The 19,631-nt window shown below is 47.8% G+C and overlaps 1 pseudogene; it reads left to right on the top strand.

Moving 5' to 3' along the window:
- The first annotated feature begins 2,257 nt into the window (after positions 1–2,257).
- Positions 2,258–2,437, top strand: LOC119437994 (U2 spliceosomal RNA; annotated as a pseudogene).
- Positions 2,438–19,631: the final 17,194 nt, after the last annotated feature.

Here is a 19,631-nt window from a genome sequence, read left to right as displayed (position 1 = left end):
AGCGTCTTCTCGCGGTAAGGGTGGTGTTTTTGGTAATGTTGGGAGGGTTATTTACAAATGCAGGTGAAATCATTTTTCTCTTTAGTGTCCCTTTAACTAAAACCAGCCCACCTAGAAAAAAAGAAGTCCAAAGCCGTCCTGCCTCCACTTCGCGCGGTGATGGGAAAGTCACGGTGCAGCCGAGAAAGCATGCTTCAGCCGAACCGCTCTATATGCACCGAGCCAGTAGCAGGGCCGCGTATATATTCGTTTTACAATTTACTCTGGACGCGTGAAACGCCGCCTGCCGCTTCCATCGACCCCGCATTTGATTTCATTTCGTCCGCAGCGCATGACCCAACGGCAGTTTCTGGTATATGAAGAAGTATCACTCGACCCCTTGAGCAGTCGTGCCCCGGCGCTAGTAACAACCAAATTTTAGGTCAGCGCGCCGCGCGCTCAGCCAAACCCAGACTCCGCGCCAGAGCCACGAAGCATCACTTCCAACGACCCCAGTTCATGCACCCTGCCGGGATGAAATCTCAGTTGAGTGCGTACCGGCTCCGTACAGCTTCAGACTCTGCTGCTCCGTCTGGCAATTTGTGAGCGCTGCTTATATATATATATATATATATATATATATATATATATATATATATATATATATATATATATATCGTGAGGAGATCACGGGGTTTCAGGGCACCGAGAATGACAGGGCATCGAGGTAGCGGTGCGCACCGGTTATTGCTGCGTATATATGAAGCCGCCGTGAGTGGCCGATCGATCACGCTCCTTTCCGTCTAAGTAGACGGGGTGGTCACAATTGCACCGAGGCACGCACATGTATCGATACTATATATGGCGCGGCAAACACGCACAGAGACGCTGATCGTGACATGACAAATCTTTTGCTCGGAGAAAGTATCCATTACAGAGTGGAACGCATTGCGTCTGAAACAATAGCTGCCTCCAGTTCGTATATACTCTTACCTCTTTCTATCTCCTGTGTGGACTCGCTCGGCTAACCACAAAAGTTTTTTTTTTTTTGAGATTTTTTGTTTATTTTTATTTGACAGCTTCCGTCCGGATTTTAGTTCATTTGTATGATGCCGCGAGCATGTTGCAACGGTATGGGGGTATACTTTATAAAGTGGAACATGGTCTGATTAATGGACGGCGTAATGAAAAGGACGGTAAATGCGAAATCCTGTTTCTTTTTCGTCTTTTCTTTTTAACCTTTTTAGCCCATTTGGCATTTTCTCTCTCTCTCTCATTCGCTTTGCAAAAAACTTTGATATCGCATTAAACTTCATTGTCTCCCAGTCCCCGGCCAATTCCACGCTAAAAAAGAAAACAAAAAAGAACACCAAAACCCGCCTATATATCTCGCGGACGGGATCAGCTCAAAGCGTGAAATACTTCATGTCTGCATGGCGCTGTATACACAAATTATTTATCATTATCGCCTGAGGTCATTCCTCAACTCGCAAGCACCTAATACTTTCAGCACATACGCTTTCGCTGGCACACTTGCGCTGGCGGCGGTGAGACGCATAGTTCACGTTGCCACCCCAGGCGTCCTGTTTTGCTCCGGGAGTGACGGGTAACGTTACGCAGCCGACGCCGTTCTCAACCGCCTCACCTCTGCATCCTTGTACTACTCCGTGTGTACACAGGCAGCAAGGAGTCTCTGCTCAGTATCGAGTAGACCCCTTTGTGGATGTCGGATATACTCGTATCTACTCTGAAGGACAGGTCAAGCATGGACGTGGTACAAATGTAAGGAATTATAGCATATTTAAATGAGAAATAAATCAAACGTAAATTGAAGATACAAGCCACTGCAAAAAAAAAAAAAAAAATAAATGCCATTCCACTCTGTGAAGCTGTGTATGTGGTGATTGACCGTTGATCTGGTGAAACGTTCTAAGTTTGCGGGATCGATGGCCGCAGGGACGGTTCGCATTTCTTTTCGCCTCGCGGTCCTGGCGGGCAGCACGCTTACGCTTGGCGTCCGCGGCCCGCTCATCGTCTCCTTCCGCCGCCGCCGCCGCGCCCACTCCCTTTTCTTTTCACTGCCGTCGTTCTTGGTGGGTACGCTGTTCTTCGTCAGACCGTACAACACGCGGCCTACCCGTTTCACAGTCAGAGCAGAACTGAGCAAAGGAGCCTACGTAGAGCATGACACCAGGAGACAGAAGACACTCAGATTGGTAGGCACCAGTTTCAATACGCGGAATGGCGTACAGGTGTATGGCGCGTATGGCCGACGCGTATGGCCGACGCGGGTTAAAGGGTAGTATCTGTTCTTATCAGCTTAATATCTGATATGGGTTCTATTTGGACCCAAGATATTAAACTTATTTTTTCAAGTTGGCGGAGTGCTTGAAGCCTGCTTCACCTCCGCCGCGGGTCGGCCCGGTATTGCACTCTCTTCGGGATCGGCCCACGGTTTTTGGTCTACAGACATCGATCCACTGGAAACTAGCCATATATACAGTTTCGCTGTAAAAAGGAATTCGAAATAGTAGTAGTAGTAGTAGTAGTAGTAGTAGTAGTAGTAGTAGTAGTAGTAGTAGTAGTAGTAGTAGTAGTAGTAGTAGTAGTAGTAGTAGTAGTATAGTAGTAGAAAACTTTATTTGATGTTTTGAAACGAAGTCCCAGAGGGTGGAGCCCTCAGCTCCAGGGCCCCATTTGCTGCTGCTATCCGGCTGGCCCGGTCGATCAGGCATCGCTGGTCGTCGAAGGCTGTGCTGGAAAGAGCGGCTTCCCACTGGGATGGGGAGGGGTTGGGCATTCTAGGTAAGCCGGGTGGTTTGGAGCATTCCCACGTAGAATGGTAGAGGTTTGGGTGACCACCACAGAAAGGTCATTTGTCGGGGTACTGGCTAGGGTAAAAAGTGTGGCGGAGAGCAAGGCTGGGGAACGTATTAGTTTGGAGCTGACGCCAAGCGGCTGCATCATCTGCATGGTTTAGCTTCACGTGTGGTGGAGGGAATGTTCTACGGGATAGTCTGTGGTGTTGTAGTATATGCGTCTATGTAAGCGGTATCGTTTCCACCTTGTCTGGGTTGGACTGGTCTTCCACCGGTGCCTGGAGGGTTAGGCCTCGGGGCTTCGGAATTGGAAAAGAATTTCAACCAAATCTTTGTTTTATAACTTTCTCGATTACCAGCCGTGCTGCTTAGTGACTACAAATGTGATGATGCCTACTAAAAAAAATAAAGAAAAATGAAGATAGACAGACAGACAATGGTTGATTTTCGCTATGAAATCGGAGAGGGGCTCCCTCACTCATCGCACGAAGTTGCGTTGGGTTGTTTCGGCCTGGATTTTCCAACCTTTAACCGACGCGTTTAAATATTGATCCACTTTGCATCCATCCACTTTGCACTAAGTAGCGTACTTGCAGTAGCGCCGACTTTATCACTGCACCAGTTAGGGATTGACTGATTTTACTGGTTGCGCGCTTCTCTAATCAGTTTAGGTTGCATTACTCACCAGTTCACCTGAGCTGGTCCACCAGCTCGCCAGATCACTGGAATGATGCCAATCTCATCAAATAAAGGATCTGTGCTCACGGAATAGGTCGGTGAAAAGCTTGGGCGACGATTTCCTATTATGTTTAAGTGGATTTTGATCGTCGCTATTTCTATTTTGTCACTCTGTAAAATGTACAATATATGATAGTGAACGAGGTCTTAGTGGAACCGGGACGCACGATAGTTTGGTTAGTATAGCAACCCTATGGATGGATGAGAAACTTTATTAGGGTCCTTTAGGAGCCAGCAGACAATCCAAGGATTAACGCCTAATAGCGAAGCTTTCTTGTCGAACCCTCCTGGTCTTTGCTGGGTGTTGCTGTCTTGCGGAATAACTCGCGCATTACGAGTCGGCTTATATTACCCATACAGATGTGCCGGTGACAGGCTCTGTTTTTGACGGAATTATGCAGTGAAAGAACAAGCGGTTCCCTAAATATCCTCACTGCCTACAAGTAGTGGCAAACTTGCCGCCGGTGGGAGCCTAACCCACAGTCTCCGCATGAAGGCTTATAGCTGCTGCGCTTCACTCTCTGTTGGATTCGTATGGTAGGCTAGAGGCTTTCAATAGTGGGCGTGGAATGGAAGCCTCAGTCGTTTCGTCAAGGGGACTTCTTGGACGAAGACAACTCGTCGAAACGTTGGCTCCGTGCTGAGGCCACTGTTCATTCCTTCAGGTCTCCGTCTTACCCGTGAACCCTGTTTCTTGTTTGAGCGACGAAATTTCTGTTGGAAGTGTTTCGGGGACTCTGAGTAAGTCGGATACAACAAAATTCAAGCATCTGATCTCGCTCAACACTTCTATAACATTTAGTAAGCGGAAGCGACAGTTTCCGGCTGTCGAGGGGATCATTTAGAGCTTGATGCTGACGTCATTCGTCGACTCGCGTGCGTGACATCGTTTCTTCGCCGTACTGTGCTTGCAATCTTCTCGAAATTTCACGCGGCTTCACTTCTTCCTTCACAAAACCAAGACAAAGAAAAAAAATAAGGAAACAGTTCAGTTATGCAGCGCGGCTTTACAGCCGCAGACATGCCAAATACGTATTTCCGGGGGCGCGTTATTTGAAGAGAGTTCTTGGCATTGATTGCAAACCGCTTGTTCTTGATTTTTCAATTAAAAGTTTATGCGAGACGTGTGTATCCAATACGAACGCGACATAGGATAACTTCTATGAAACGTTCTGACTATGAATCACATTTTAATAACATGTCCGGCGCTGGAGGAAAAAAAGAGAGGAATAGTTTTATGAACTTTACAAAACATTAACACCACTTCACCCCTGTCTGATCCTATCTGAAAACGCACTCGTATCCCTTGACGATATTTTTAAGTTTCTAGACGAAACAGGTTTCTTGAACAAACTCTAATGACCCTTGTTGCTTGAGCACTTTCATCAAATCATATATTCTCATCTTGTGCATGGCGCATCGTATCCTCAGTTGTTTTTGCGCCATAAAACCATAACTAACTAACTAACTAACTAACTAACTAACTAACTAGCTAACTAACTAACTAACTAACTAACTAACTAACTAACTAACTAACTAACTAACTAACTAACTAACTAACAACTAAACTTGAAGAGGGCTCCGTGAACGTCGTTCGAAAGTGTCATAAGGCTGCAGTTATCCGTTGATTTCTTATAGGCAAAAGCCGGCGGCCAACCTTGAACGATCCTTGTACAAATTCGGAGCGCAAGCTCCGATGTATGAGGTTTCTCGATGTAATTGAGACGTATCGCATGCCGCGCGGCTGCCAGCGGGCAGAATCTCGCACTCATATCGTATGAGTGGGAGATACTGCTCGCCGGCTTCTCCCACTTCTAGAAAGTTTATACGCGGGTCAAGAAGGGCGATATTTTAATGGCTGCGATAATGGATACACGCCGGCCGAACGCTCGCTCGGCGGCGTCGTCTTCTGCAGCGGCGCGCGCGCGCGTTGTCTCGGTGTTGCCGTCCTCGCCTGCGCACGTGCAACGCGGCGGGTACGGCCCACGCACGCGCCTGGGCTTCCTCGCCGGCGTGGTTCATTCGAGAGTGTACTAGTTCATTCATCAGTGCAGCGTGCGCGACCGCCTTCCTCTTTCCCACGGCGCGAGAGAAGGCCGTCGCTGGGGGCACGTTCGTTCCGATTAGGAAGCGCCCATCCGCCCGTCCGGCGCGCACCACCGCACGCCGCCGGGGCTGCGCTGCAGCAGCCGACGACGGTGCGGAATTCCTGGAGTGTTTCTGGCATTCTGTATAAACGCCTTTCGGCGTTCTGCATATTGAGTGCGAGCAGAATGGGCCAGCTTCGAGTCGCATTTTTCTAGTGGGCTGAACGACTCTCAGTTCGTCGAATGACTGATTTTTTAATTATGCCTTGAGCTCTTCCCGCAATGCGTGCTTGATGACAGCGCGACTGGCTTAAGGCCGATATATAAACTATTCCGACGCCAAAGGGCAGCCATCATCGCCGGTGTATTCAGCATGGCGGGTTCGATGCCCCCAATGAACGAATCTATCAGGGAAAGGAACTTGGCGTATACTTTGGGAGGGAGGTAGAGTTTAGATACGGTCGCATAGGGGGGGAAGGGGGGGGGGGGGGGTTCTCAACTCCACAATGCAAGAATGATCTTCTTCTGGCGTTGTCCTGGATAAACCCTGTACTCGTGGTGAAAGTTTTTTTTTCTTTTTTTTTTTTCTGGCCTCTTCTATAGGTCATCGCATTACGACATGGGGTGGGGGGTTTTGATCAGAGGAGCGATAGCTACAACTTGTGTTTGGCGGTCGTGCGCAATGCTTTTTTGTCCTCGTATCGGTATTTTCCTATCGCATGTTTTGATCGATGGAGTGACAGCAGTGACTATAGACAGATCTGCTACGGATGTTCGCGCACTTCTCCCTTCTCTCTCATTTTCAATCCATTTATGTCCCTCGTTATGATAAGCTTAGTTTAGGTATACTGCAGGACGAACACCTCTGCCGACGATCTCCAATCATGCCCATCTCGCGTCAGCCGACTCCATCTTATACTTGCAAATTTCCCTATCTATCACACCACCTTACCTTCTGGTAGACCTTCGACTATGTAGTGCAGCCGGGGCTTCCCATTCCGTAGTGTGGCAAATCGAACGTGTGCTTGGCTGACCTCTCTACATTTCCGTCCATTTACTTTCTCTCTCTTGAAATGTTTCGACGCGACTTAAAGTTGATAACACAAAGAAATCCATTTGCGAAATTGTTCTGGAACGTTTCCGCTTGGTGAAGGCCGGTGGATACCACAGGTAAGATCCGTGGTGTGCCTATTATTGTGACTCGGGATCGAGGACGAGAGATGGACTTTTGGAGCAGGCGAAGGGGAGACGAAAAGCTTTATACGGTATGTACAGATATGGCATGTAATACGTAAGAGCAGGTAATAGCATACAAGTAGCAGTAAGAGCGCGCCAGACCGACGGGGCCGGCTGGTGGATACTCTCTTCACAAAGGGCCGGTTCTGCCTTAAACCCCTTTTTGGTTCCCCGTCGGCAGGAATGAGACGGGGTGGTTGCTGACGTCACCCGCGTCGCATTCTTCTTTCTTAGCGGCGAAGGCCTGGTGCAGCTTGAAGTCACCCGCGTCGCATTCTTGATTCGTCGCGGAGAAGGCTTGGTGCTGCAGGACGTCACCCGTGTTGCATTCCTGTTTCGCCGCGGGATTAGTCTCAGTGCTCAGAAGAACGCAGGAGGGCGGGAGAGCGCTCGTCGCCTCGATGATAGGCACTCGTGTGTCACAATAATATCCTCGGCAAACTGAAAGTTACCTCATTCCTTTGCATAGAGATGCAGGCGATCGGAATGAAAGAGCCGCCAGAAGCCATGCGCGTTAGCTGTGGTGGTATTTCTAGAACTATTGAAGTCAATGACTGGCATACAAGGGTCCATATACACACCAACAGGTTGGTACAGTGGATGAGGAACAGGACAGAAATACGTGTGCTGTCTTAGTTCAAGTTACTCATCAGCATTGTCAGCATTCATCAGCACATTCTGCCGCAGGGTCCCGAAATGAAAATGTATTTGAATAAATTTAAGAGCAGCGAACTTATAAGGCGCCAAATACTCGTATAATGAATGAATGAATGAATGAATGAATGAATGAATGAATGAATGAACTTTTATTTCCCTTTTTAAGAAATAGGAGGGCTTTAGTGGCATAGTCTCACCAGGGAGTTATATATTATTACTTAAAGGGCGGAGTTCTAGAAAACTAAAACTAAGTATAAATATTCGGGAGTTTATATGTGGCAAAATCACGATTTGATTACGAGGCACGCCGTAGTGGGGTCATCACCATCATCATCAGCAGCCTATATTTATGTCCACTGCAGTACGAAGGCCTGCAGTGGGGTCCTTACCGTGCACCTAAATCTATGTAAATGCTCGAGCGTTTTCGCATTTCGCCCCCCATCGTAACGCTGCCGCCGCGGCCGGGATCGAACCCGTAATATCGAGCTTAGCAGCGTAACGCCATGCATATAGCCACTAAGCGACCGCGGCGGGTGCTTTAGAAAACATCCGTGTTTATGCGTACAACTCGAGGAACGAAGAATGGTGGGAATGGTCTGTGTGAGAGTGCACGCTGTCATGAGGAAAGCGAATGTGCATAACTTGAGGCTCGACAGAAACAAGCTTTAAGCATTCCGTCGCAGCTCATAAATATATTCAGCCCATAAGCAAATAACGCTGGCACGAAAGTATGCGTACACGCAAGTCACATATCTCTAGCCACTGCAAAGAATCAAGACGAATTATTCGGACCGCTGAATTTGCTCCGACGCATGTTCATGGTGCGTAAACAGCTCGAAATACGCGTAGCGAACTCAGGAAGCAAACGGGACACCGCGAGAACTCATGACGGCGAGCATTGTGCGAAAAATGCGAAAATGTATACATATGCACAGCCGCGCCCTCCAAATATGTGTACTGTCCTCGAAACACATATCACGTTGCTTAAGGATATCCCGTTTCTGTGGTGCTCGACGAAACCGAGGAATGCCGCATGCAAAGGACTTTTCTGTCCTTCTGATACACGGACATACGTGGGCGCTCGCATGTCAGGTCGATGATATGCGCACCGGCTTTGTGTTCTGTAGAAGCGATGCGCTGGAAAGCCGCGTGCTTCCGTTCTTCAGATGTGTAGCAGCTGCTGCGCTTTCAGTGTAGAGTTGCTGAAATTCGCGGGCTGGCAGGTTGGACAGGTACGTCCTTGCAACGGTCGATGTTGTCATAGCTATCCATTTCAAAACTGCACGCTTTATGGCTATAAATAATAAATTCTCATAGGCAGTCGTAATCAGATGAAACTCGACGACCTTATATATTGCCGACACTTTATTGGCTGATATTTAATACAGCAAATAAGCGTCTTTCATTTCATTTATTTGTGTAATTTATTATATTATCGAGGCTTTAATGGGCGTCACAGAGGGGAGTAAGAGGAACGCTGAAAGACATGTGACAGTGGCGGCTCCGGTGAAAGCTGCATTGCGACCGACCACGTATACGCCTCACATGAGCGTAGCTTAGCCCAGTTTTAGCAATTTACGACAGTTTCCAATCTTGAAAATTTTCAGGCCTCGTCTCCTTTTTTTTTTTCTCTTTTTTCTCTCTCCTTTTTTTGAACTCTCTTTATTATCTCTCTTAAATATTATCTACGTATACCTTAGCACTCTTAGCTTGCCTACGAGAACGATTTGAAGTGCATTTTGAGCGCGTAGTACGCTGCAACGTGACGTTATGAACCATTTTTATAGCTGAGTTATGGCTGTTGTAATCACCCCACGACCACGCACTTTGAGCTTTACACCGTGCAAATCGTGCACTTTGAGCTTCGCATTAGAGCGTGTGATTACGGATGCTCAGTTTCTTATAGACATGACTGCTTTGCGAAGTATTAACAAAATTCCTGACCCTGGCCACATCCGTCGCCTGGCACAGAAAGCTATTCGTGCGCTATGCTGCACATTTTGAAATACACCGGCCTCACTGATCGTTTATAGTCCTGCTGTGCGAGTACTGTGTGTGCACAGTACTCGCTCTCTTCTTCTTTCTAATCACGCTTTCAAACCGGACTCTCGTTTATTTGACCTTCCTGTCTTTCCTCTCCTTACGCTCTCTCCCTCTCTCTCATTAACCGAACACCGGCACAGTGTCGGCATACAGCCCGTAAACGAGTGAGGGTTTAGTTCTAGTGCAGCCCACATCTCTGGCTACGAGTTCGCGAAGCCCTTCGTACGTAAGTACATAAGACGGTTTATAAACGGTTCAATTGTACGTACATACTAACAAGCGAAATGAGTGAGAAGGCCGTCAGCGAATGATAAAAAAAAAGTGCTTGCGAAGGTATAGCTCTGGCAATCTGTTGACCTCTCATTTCCAGCATGTGGACCCAGGCTACCCGACAATTAGGCGTTTTTTATTTTATTTTTCAGAACCAGTTATCCGAAGACATTTGGCGCCGGTATTTCCTAACTGTCATCATATATGTGTCAAGTGCCGTGCCCTGTAGCTAAGTGTCAACATATTGCTGCGGCAACATGTCATGTTGGTGGCGAGTTGATTTATCCAGGGCTCCTTGATCGTATACCAGTCGCAAAACTGCCTCTATAGGCGCCGTGTTTCGAATTCCGGACAGTGATTGGAGAAAGGCGTCGGGAGTGGTCTGCTGATTATCGCATCACTTGTGGATAACAATACCAACTATAATGCGCCACTCTCACAGCACCGCACTAAAAAAAAAAAAAAAAAAAAAAAAAAAAAAAAAGGTTCTTTTGAGAAATTTCAATTACCGTTTCTTTTCATCTGGGGTTCATCTGGGGTTCATCTGGCAATAATTACGTAACGACATATCCAAGCGAAGCAGTTTCATTTTTGTCGGTTACTTAACCACCGCAGATTGGTACCCTAGCATGCCCTGGGCTCGAACCGGGGCATCAGACCTGGTATATAAATTAAGGAGACACAACGCAAGATAACGCTGAGCAGGAAGGAGTGCGCAGTGCACATGAGTGCTGGCACGTTTGTGACTTGCGTACGAGGCATGTCGGCACCCCACGTGCCTCGCCTTCAACACAGTCCCGCTGTCACTCCCTCGGACGGGAAGCTGAAATAAAAAACCGCCCTGCCCCGGGCGCAGCAAAAATTTATTTAAGGTTAGCTAGCCTTCCATTGCAGTCGCTTGTTATCAGAGATGTAGATGTGCAGTCGCTTTCGCAGCTTCGCCGAGCAAAAATGACAACTTACGTGCGTTGTCGTTGTAATGGATGTTTCGTGGAGAGGAGTCGTAGAAAACGAAAGAAAATGTACACGCAGTTATAGCAGGCATACGTTGCAACTACCGCGATGGCCATCTCAATGCCCTGAGTACCTCCTGTTTTCAGTTTCTATGCGGCTCCTTTTCCGCTTTCTTCAAGGCCTAGCGCGTATAGCCGTGATCAAAGAGGGCTAAATGAATTCCTAATGACCTGCTCGAAGTGATTGTGAAAAGAGAATTGAGGTGAGCATTCAGCACCGTTAAGACTCACTTTTACTGTTGCCCTTAAGTATACGTTGCTCTTTTACCTCCATGAGCTGCGCGTTTGTTGTTTGCGTAATTAAAAGAGGGCGGGGGGGGGGGGGGAGGGGAACGAAAGAAAAAAAAAAGGCGGGTGGGGTAGGAGGTGAGAGTTAATTGTTTCGTTCGTTTCTTACGCGGCCTTTGCAAAAGAATAACATCCATTAGTTGTTTCCGAGTCTGTGGTTGCGCGACGAAGACTGCGCGTGGACTTGCAAGGGAAATGTGGAAGCCTGTTAGGAGGTCAAGGAGACGGGTATCCGGACGCATATAATACCTACCTTGCGCTTTGTCAGGCCCAGAAGCGACTTAGATTCATCTAAGTTATATTGCCCCCTAAAGGGTGAAACACCCTTATACAGGGTGTTTCAGCGAACACTTTCAAAAAATTTAAAGGTTGCCTGTGGCAGATATCACAATTCTAGTTCATGAGCTGGTCTGCTCGAAAAGGCGGGCATTACTTGCAAAAAAATAAAAAATAAAATAAATGCACAATCGCCTAAATAACAAAAATGTACTAATTAAGTTTTTAACTAATTACCTTATGGCCCACATTGCAATGTGCAAATTCTAGCCGGGGAATTGGCAAGGCGGATCCACTTGGAACGAATTACCAGGATGACACCAGTTTCGAGATAATAATTCCCGAACTTTGCGGAGAAATGCATCGGCGTTCCAGTAACGAGTGTGCTTCAATGCATAAATTGACGTTTTGTTACGAAAGTAATTGAAATACCAATGCATTTTTGAGGAAAACGCTGTTTTATGCATTGAAGCACAAAGTTAACTGTGCTTAGTTAACGTTAAAGTAAGCGTCACCGAGCCCATGCATTTCGTCGGACACTTGGAAAATTAATATCTCGAAACTGGTTCAGTCCTGAGCATTCGTTCCAAGTGGATACGCCTTGCGAACTCAGCGGCTATAATTCGTAGGTTGAAAACAGTGCCGTAAAACAATTAATTAAAAGGTTAATTGGCGTAATTATGTTAATTATTCAATTAGGCGTTTTGATTTCTCTTGGAAGTAATGGCCGCCTCATCGAGTAGTTTAGATCAAGGATTATAATTGGGATACCTGCCACAGGCAATTTTTAAAATTTGGTGCAGCTACAATGAAACACCCTGTATATTATAGATTCTGCGTGCTCGCTTCAAAGCGCGCCTTGTAGCTGAGCATCAGTCAAAAGGCGTCCGCAGCTGGCATATCGCTGTTAGCGACGCTGCTCACATCGGCTCTTGAAGCCGCAGGGCGCCGCTTGTAGTTCGTCGTGCAGTTCGGGTCAATGTAACTGTATACATAAGTCGACGTTCGATGCTCCCAGAGGGTTCGATAGCCCTGCATCCAGCGCGCCTTAGCGAACAGATGACACGGCAGATGTTCGATATACGTCGCTGGTTCGTATCCTGAAGAACCCTCTAAAGCACTTAATTTATTTTGCAATCTGCGCTCGTTACGGAAGCGTTACGGAAGGCGCGTACTAATGACGAAAACACACGTGAAAGAGGGTCGTACGCACATTGGTATGATGTCGGGGGAAAAAAAAGAAGAGACACCTGCTGGTCGCTTAGCGTTGCTGCGCGGTTGGTGCGGACGTGTCTCGGCATTAATCTGAGCGTGTTTTCCGGCTCAGAAAAGCGGAACGATCCCGGGAGCAGCTGCGCTTCACCGACTGTGCCGCAAACGACAGTGTTGGTTATATAGGTGAGCGGTGAATTCTTCGAGAAGCTTACGTGATTAAAAAAAAATTATGGGTGGATTCGCTGCAATACGTAGAGGCGCTTGCTTGACAAGTTTCTTTCACGGAAGACATATGTCATGTTAAGTAAGCGAGAGAAATAACGCCGACCCTTTGACCGCATCACCATGGTCGGAGTTCTGTTTCCTTTCCTCGATGGGAGCATGCTTCCCGATCTCACGAGATGTCATCCAATTATTGATTTCAGAGGACAGTGGATGGCTGCGCCACCTGCAAGGGAGAGAGCTAGAGAAAGAAAAAAAAAGCTAGACGAGAAAGGCAGTTTAGAAAGAGGGCGAGTAAAATAGAGCATTCTTGTTTAGTAAAATGTGCAGTTTATGATGTAGGCCTCGGCATAGTTCTTCCTTGACTCCTGTTATACAGGAAGGCGCGAATCAGTTGATTGTGGCGAATGCGTGATTATAATACGAGAATTGTGGTTTGATAATTCAAGCGTGCTATGACATTAATTTTATTAACTTCTGTAGTTCAAGAGAGCCAGATGCAATGTAATAGTATTAATTGTTAAAAAAAAGACAGAAAGTACAGACGAAGATGGAAGCTTGAAGTTATTATCAGTGTGTGAAGAAGCATATGTCGCTGCAACCAGTGTTTTGACTAGTGGGAGTTGTCTTCGTCAAGCCCCCTCCTCGAAATGTTCACTACAACGACATTCCTTGTTCAACCACTCAGGGTATCCGTGGTTGTTAGAAGTTAAGTACTCAGAGGGAGCCTGGTTTAGTTTCTAAAATTTTATTTGTTTTTCGAAGCGATTGGCACTGCGCACACTAAGGTCGTTGTGAGAAGTGCGAAAGCGCCCACGTCTATGTATTTCAGTTAAACGGTGATCATAAAGACAAGATGGTGTTTTCAATAGACAGGGACGTTGTTATTGCGCTGTTGTTCTTTCTGACAGGATGTCACAGACAAGACCAGTGACCTGTCATTATAATAAGTAACAACAGAAGCGCAGAGGTGACTGCGCTTGGGACGTTACCGTTTCGTCTTTGCGCTGTTTGCCCGAACTAAACTTCATTGCACGTTTCAGGGATCATCATCATCATCATCATCATCATCAGCCTATATTTTATGTCCACTGCAGGACGAAGGCCTCTCCCTGCGATCTCCAACTACCTTTGTCTTGCGCTAGAGTATTCCAATTACAGCAAATGATTGAAGACCTTAATCGAGAAAGTGTAAGAATTGGGTTGAAGATGAATATGCAGAAGACAAAGATAATGTTCAATAGCCCGGCAAGGGAACAAGAATTCAGGATCGCTAGTAAGCCTCTAGAGTATGTAAAGGAGTACGTTTATCTAGGTCAATTACTCACAGGGGACCCTGATCATGAGAAAGAAATTTACAGAAGAATAACATTGGGTTGTAGTGCACGGCAGGCATTGCCAAATCCTGACTGGGAGCTTACCACTGTCGTTGAAAAAGAAAAGTGTACAATCATTGCATTCTACCGGTGCAGAAACTTGGAGGTTAACAAAGAAGCTCGAGAACAAGTTAAGGACCGCAGAAATAGCGTTGGAACGAAAAATCTTAGGACTAACGTTAAGAGACAGGAAGAGAGAGGTGTGGATCAGAGAACAAACGGGGATAGCCGGTATTCTAGTTGACATTAAGCGGAAGAAATGGAGCTGGGCAGGCCATATGTAATGCGTAGGATGGATAACCGGAACGTGCACCATTAGGGTTACAGAATAGATACCAAGAGAAGGGAAGCGCAGTCGAGGTCGGCAGAAAACCAGATTGGGATGATGAAGTTAGGAAATTTGCAGGCGCAAGTTGGAATTCAGGGATCAACCCTGTGGAAAAAGAGCGAGCGCTGGGCAGTACCATTCCCCACACATCGCATGAATCTCACCGGCACGTAAATTCCGCGCATTTATTCGTACGCTGTTCTACGTATGCATGATACAGTTGTCACGAGCGCTGCGTTGTTTCGTTACTTTCCTCTCCTCCACCCTCGGTTACAAGGGAAAAAAAAGAAAGAAAGAAGGAAAGAAAGAAACAAAAAAGCTCCGTAAAGAAGGCGCCTGCAAGGCCTTGATCGACGAAATCGTTGTCCAGAACGAGATCAGAACGGGACAACCTGCGCTAACACTGCTGCTCTCACTGCGCCGTCTGTACGTATACTAAGACTGTGATGCTAGAAGAAAGACCCTCGCGCGTCCTCTCCGAAACGTGCCACTTCCCTGGCTGGCCCAAACGGACAGGTGTTCCGAAGCGGCAGGCGCATTTCGGCGGGGCCGGTGCTCCGAGCCCCCCCCTCTCCCCGTTGTGGTGCTCTTCCACGCCAGTGACTTCGGCAGAGGAAGGCTGCGCCGGCTGCTGCCGTGTGCTGTAACAGCGGACCGCTCTTTTCGTCGGTCTCTCTATGGCCCCCGCCTTTTCGAACCATCGCACCATCTGGCATGCTTGCGCAGCAGAACTACATGCGATCGTGCGTCTTACACATACCGCCCCGTATAGAAGTAGTAGATGCGGCTCTGTACGACTGGGACCTGCAGCACGAGAAAAAAACTGCCATTTCTTACTCAACACGTCTGCTCTGCCTATCGTGTGTGACCCATGTACAGTATACGTAATTTCCACGCACGTACATGAACTCGTGAGCAGTTACAATTACGACGAGGACGTCCTTGCTACAACTGCTGAAATATACCGAACCCTGTATAATGCATGCCAGCTTTATTCATTTTTGATATAAGGTTTTGACGTTTCCGTTTAAACGAATTTAAAGGTGTCGTGCACGCACGCACACACGCACGCACTCACGCGCACACACACACACACACACACACACACACACACACACACACACACACACACACACACACACACACACACACACACACACACACACACACACACACACACACACACACACACGCACGCACGCACACACACACACACACACACACACACGCACGCACGCACGCACGCACGCACACACACACACACACACACACACACACACACACACACACACACACGCACGCACGCACGCACGCACGCACGCACGCACGCACACACACACACACACACACACACACACACACGCACGCACGCACACACACACACACACACACACACACACACACACACACACACACACGCACGCACGCACGCACGCCGTATTTTCAGTTCCGAGCTAATTGCGACGGAGAGAAAGTTCTGAAATTTAGTTCTGCAGTTGTGATTTGCTCGTTTAACTGAGTTCCAAGCGGAATTTGGCAATCTTTCGGCTAGCTCCGCGAATCCCAATCCACGAGAGAGACAGACCAAAAAGAAAAGGAGTCTTGCTCAAACGCTGCGGCAGCGCAAGCATCTCGTCCTGTCGGCAGTGGGCTGCGAGTCGCCGGCTGAAGCTTGGCAGGAAGCACGCGAGCACCATCCGTGGATGCGAGTGCAACAGCAGTGCCGTGACGAGGGCAAGGCTGCAATTACGTTCGCAACCGTCCCTAATGGAAAGAGAGCGCCTACACTGAACGGACAGTGCCTAATAGTACACGTCGCACGTCAAGGGGAAAGAGCGAGAGAAAAGAAACAAGTGCCTCCTCGGTGAAGCCCACTCCCCCGCGCGTGGTGCTAACCGTCGCGCTCGACAACGGCAAGTCGTCGTCGTCGCGGAGGGCGCCCAGCGGACGGGGCCAAATTTGCGTCCACTCGCGCCGAGCGAGTCGCGAAGGACGGCGCGAAATCACTTGGCGTTTTCCGCGCCGAACAATGGAAAGCCGCGGCGTGGTACGCCATTCCTTCCCGGTTTTCGTTCTTTCCTCGTTTTCAGGCGCTCCAGCGTTTCTCTCGCCTTCTGCTTCGGGGCGGGGGGAAGGGTTCGCCAAGTGCCCGTACGGTGCTTTGTTTTCTGTGCACACCCCGAGCTCTCGGAGCTTCGATGTTTCTTTTGCTCTCACGTTTCCGTTGCTTTTCATCTCGAGCGCGACACATTCGCGTTCAAGGACACGATGATCGTGCCAGAACAATGGTCCCTCTGCACGCGTTCCCGGTTTCCGCTCACTTCAAGTCAACTACCTTAATCGTTCCATAAACGGCGTCCGTATATAGAAGTCTGGCGGTTCAAAAACAAGCGCAAAGTCAGGTGATGCGACGGTCATATGATCACGTACACCGTCGCTCGTTTGATAAAGATTTGGTGCAGTCTAGCAAAGACTTGGTCTTTGCTGACGTAAGGAAGCCGTCCCCTCCTCTTGTTGTCTCAGGTTGTATTAGACTCAGCTGCACCGGCTAAGTGTTTTAATTACGTCTATCGTAAATGCAACCGAATGACGTACTTTGTTAAGCGAATGTTGTAACATAAGTTCAAGTGACATTATCCGGCGTCTGGATATCGTGCAAGCTGCATATCGCCATTAAATGGCTCAACATTTAGCAGTTACTTCGAAGAATGATTTTATTCGTCATTCAATGCAATGACAAACGTTGACAACGCTCGCAAAAAAAAAAAGAAAAAAAAAAACAATCGCGTTCCGAATGAACTTGGAACACTATAGTGTTTCTGGCGCAGCTGTTGGCACTGACGCACGTCCGGTGCGGACAGAGACAAACATCGGGTGGCGGAATGACGTGCGCCACAGCAAAGCGATGTCATATACGTATACTATATGTACAGTATATGAAAGCGCGGCGCTCCGCTATTTATTATACAGCGCAAAGCGCACGTTTATCGCAGTTTTATCGCAGTTTCTATCCCTAGAAAATAGCTTTGTATACGTGTTCGCTTACTGTTGGAATCGTAGTTAAGAGAGCCAGCAACGCACTCACCGGCATAATATTATGCTCTAGAAACCACTGAGGCATTACGCACTCAGTATATCGGCCGCCCCAGGTCGTTACCCTCCCGGTGCTCATGCACTGTCTCCTATTATATGAGCGGGAGTGGCGTTTACAAACGCTTGATTCCTTCCGCATTTTAATGACCGATAGACCAACGTGCGATTGTTGCGCATGCCAGCAGATCATCGCGCCCCTGTTATGCGTGCTCTGCCCTCGAAATGACGTCCAGCGCCTACAGCCTCCCTCTCCAGACTGCGGTAAACGAGCTATAGACTCGACGTTTCCTGACGCGAAGGTTGTGGCACCGTGGCAACAACATACGTCGCTGTCGCGAGAAGCAGTACGCGCGCTATATACTGTACCTTTAGAAGTGTATAGATGCTGGTGTGGTGGTCTGATATTCCTGCTTCGCATCATTCGCGTGCGCGCAGTGTTCTCTCTTACCAATTTCTTCCTTATATCCTCCTTCCCCTTGCCCTCCGTATAGGGTAGCAAACAGGACATTTGCGTTATTGATCTCCTCACCGCCCCTCACTCTTTCTTTTTTTCTTTAACCGACCTTCTTTCTTGCTTTTCGCCCCACTTTTCCGTGGACGGCTGTCTGGCCGAATAAACTGGATAGATCCCGGAGAAATATACAATCAAATCTGGGCCGATCTATTCATCCACTGTTTGCTTTCTGTCTCTCCCTCGTCTACGGCAACACTTGCACTCGAATATGCGCTCGCTCACTCTAGCTTAAACGTCTACTGCACTTTTTTTTTTTTCACGCGCGTGTTTTGTCTCGCCCGACGATCGCACAGGAGAGCACGCGCAGAACATCGTGGGGGATGCTACCGGTCGCGCAGATCTGATTCAAGGAAATCTGAAGCTGCGACGGCGGACGCGCGCTGCGATGGGGATTGCCGTGAGAGGCAGTGCACTCGCAGAGTGCGGCAAGTAGTACGCGGTAGGTGCCGGCACTGAATAATTGTCGAATGGCAGAGGGGAAAACTTGCAGAGGGGCAAGTGTCGCCCCATTGTCACTGGACAACGTACTACTCGGCAGCTTATACTGTCAGTCGCTCGAAGCCTTTTTTCACTGTGGGTATATTTACCCACTTTTAAAACGTTTCATCTAAGCAGCCCCCTGCAATGTTATCGCTAAAAAAGGAAGAGTCCCTCAGAACATGCATGTCCTGGCCCAGATACACAGACAAAATGGAACTGACCCCTCCGCGTATACTGTGCGGCTCTTGATTTTAAGATATTCTAGTCGTTTTAGCCACAGTTAGCTTGTGCGTATGATGCGCTCATGCAGATTTCTGCTAAGGGTTAACTAAAGTTAACTTTGTTGAATTGTATATGCGCGCGCGTGTATGTGTGCGTGAGGTGTAATATTAAACTACACAGAATTCGTTTCATAATCGCCTGAGACAGATAGCACAATTCTAGTCATTCAACTGGAATGCTCGAAGAGGCGGACATTACTTGCACGAGAAATCGAAATGCATAATTGACTAATTGACAAATGTCCGCTAATTAAGTCATGAACTAATTACTTTACGGTTAGTATTGAAATTTACGAATTGTAGCCTGTAACCAATTTTCGTGTTACCTCTGCTGAAAAAAAAATGCCCCTATAGGCTACTCCACAATTTATCGCCCCGTTGCCGTTCGTTCGCTTCTTGAGCAAAAATTGTCAGTACCGTTGATGACGGATTTTTAGTTGCTCCTTCCGCAGTTTCTCCCCTACCTATGGTCCACCCCCGTTCACATTCAACAACAACAATAAGAACGACGACGAAAGAGAAAATGCTGACATTCTAGCCAATCTTCACAATGGCAACTGGGCGAACTTCATCCATCGGGCGATCATTTTCCGATCCATTGTCGGCCATCCCACGCGAGCTTTACGAGTACGTATTAGTGGGAACCGCGAGTCAGGCTTCGCTTTCAGTCTTGTATCGCTGAAACGGACGCCTCGCACAAAGTAGCTGCGCCCACG

The sequence above is a fragment of the Dermacentor silvarum genome, chromosome 1 (assembly GCF_013339745.2).
Source record: "Dermacentor silvarum isolate Dsil-2018 chromosome 1, BIME_Dsil_1.4, whole genome shotgun sequence".
NCBI classification, from domain to species: Eukaryota; Metazoa; Arthropoda; class Arachnida; order Ixodida; family Ixodidae; genus Dermacentor; species Dermacentor silvarum.
This window is presented reverse-complemented; position numbering and strand designations above follow the sequence as displayed.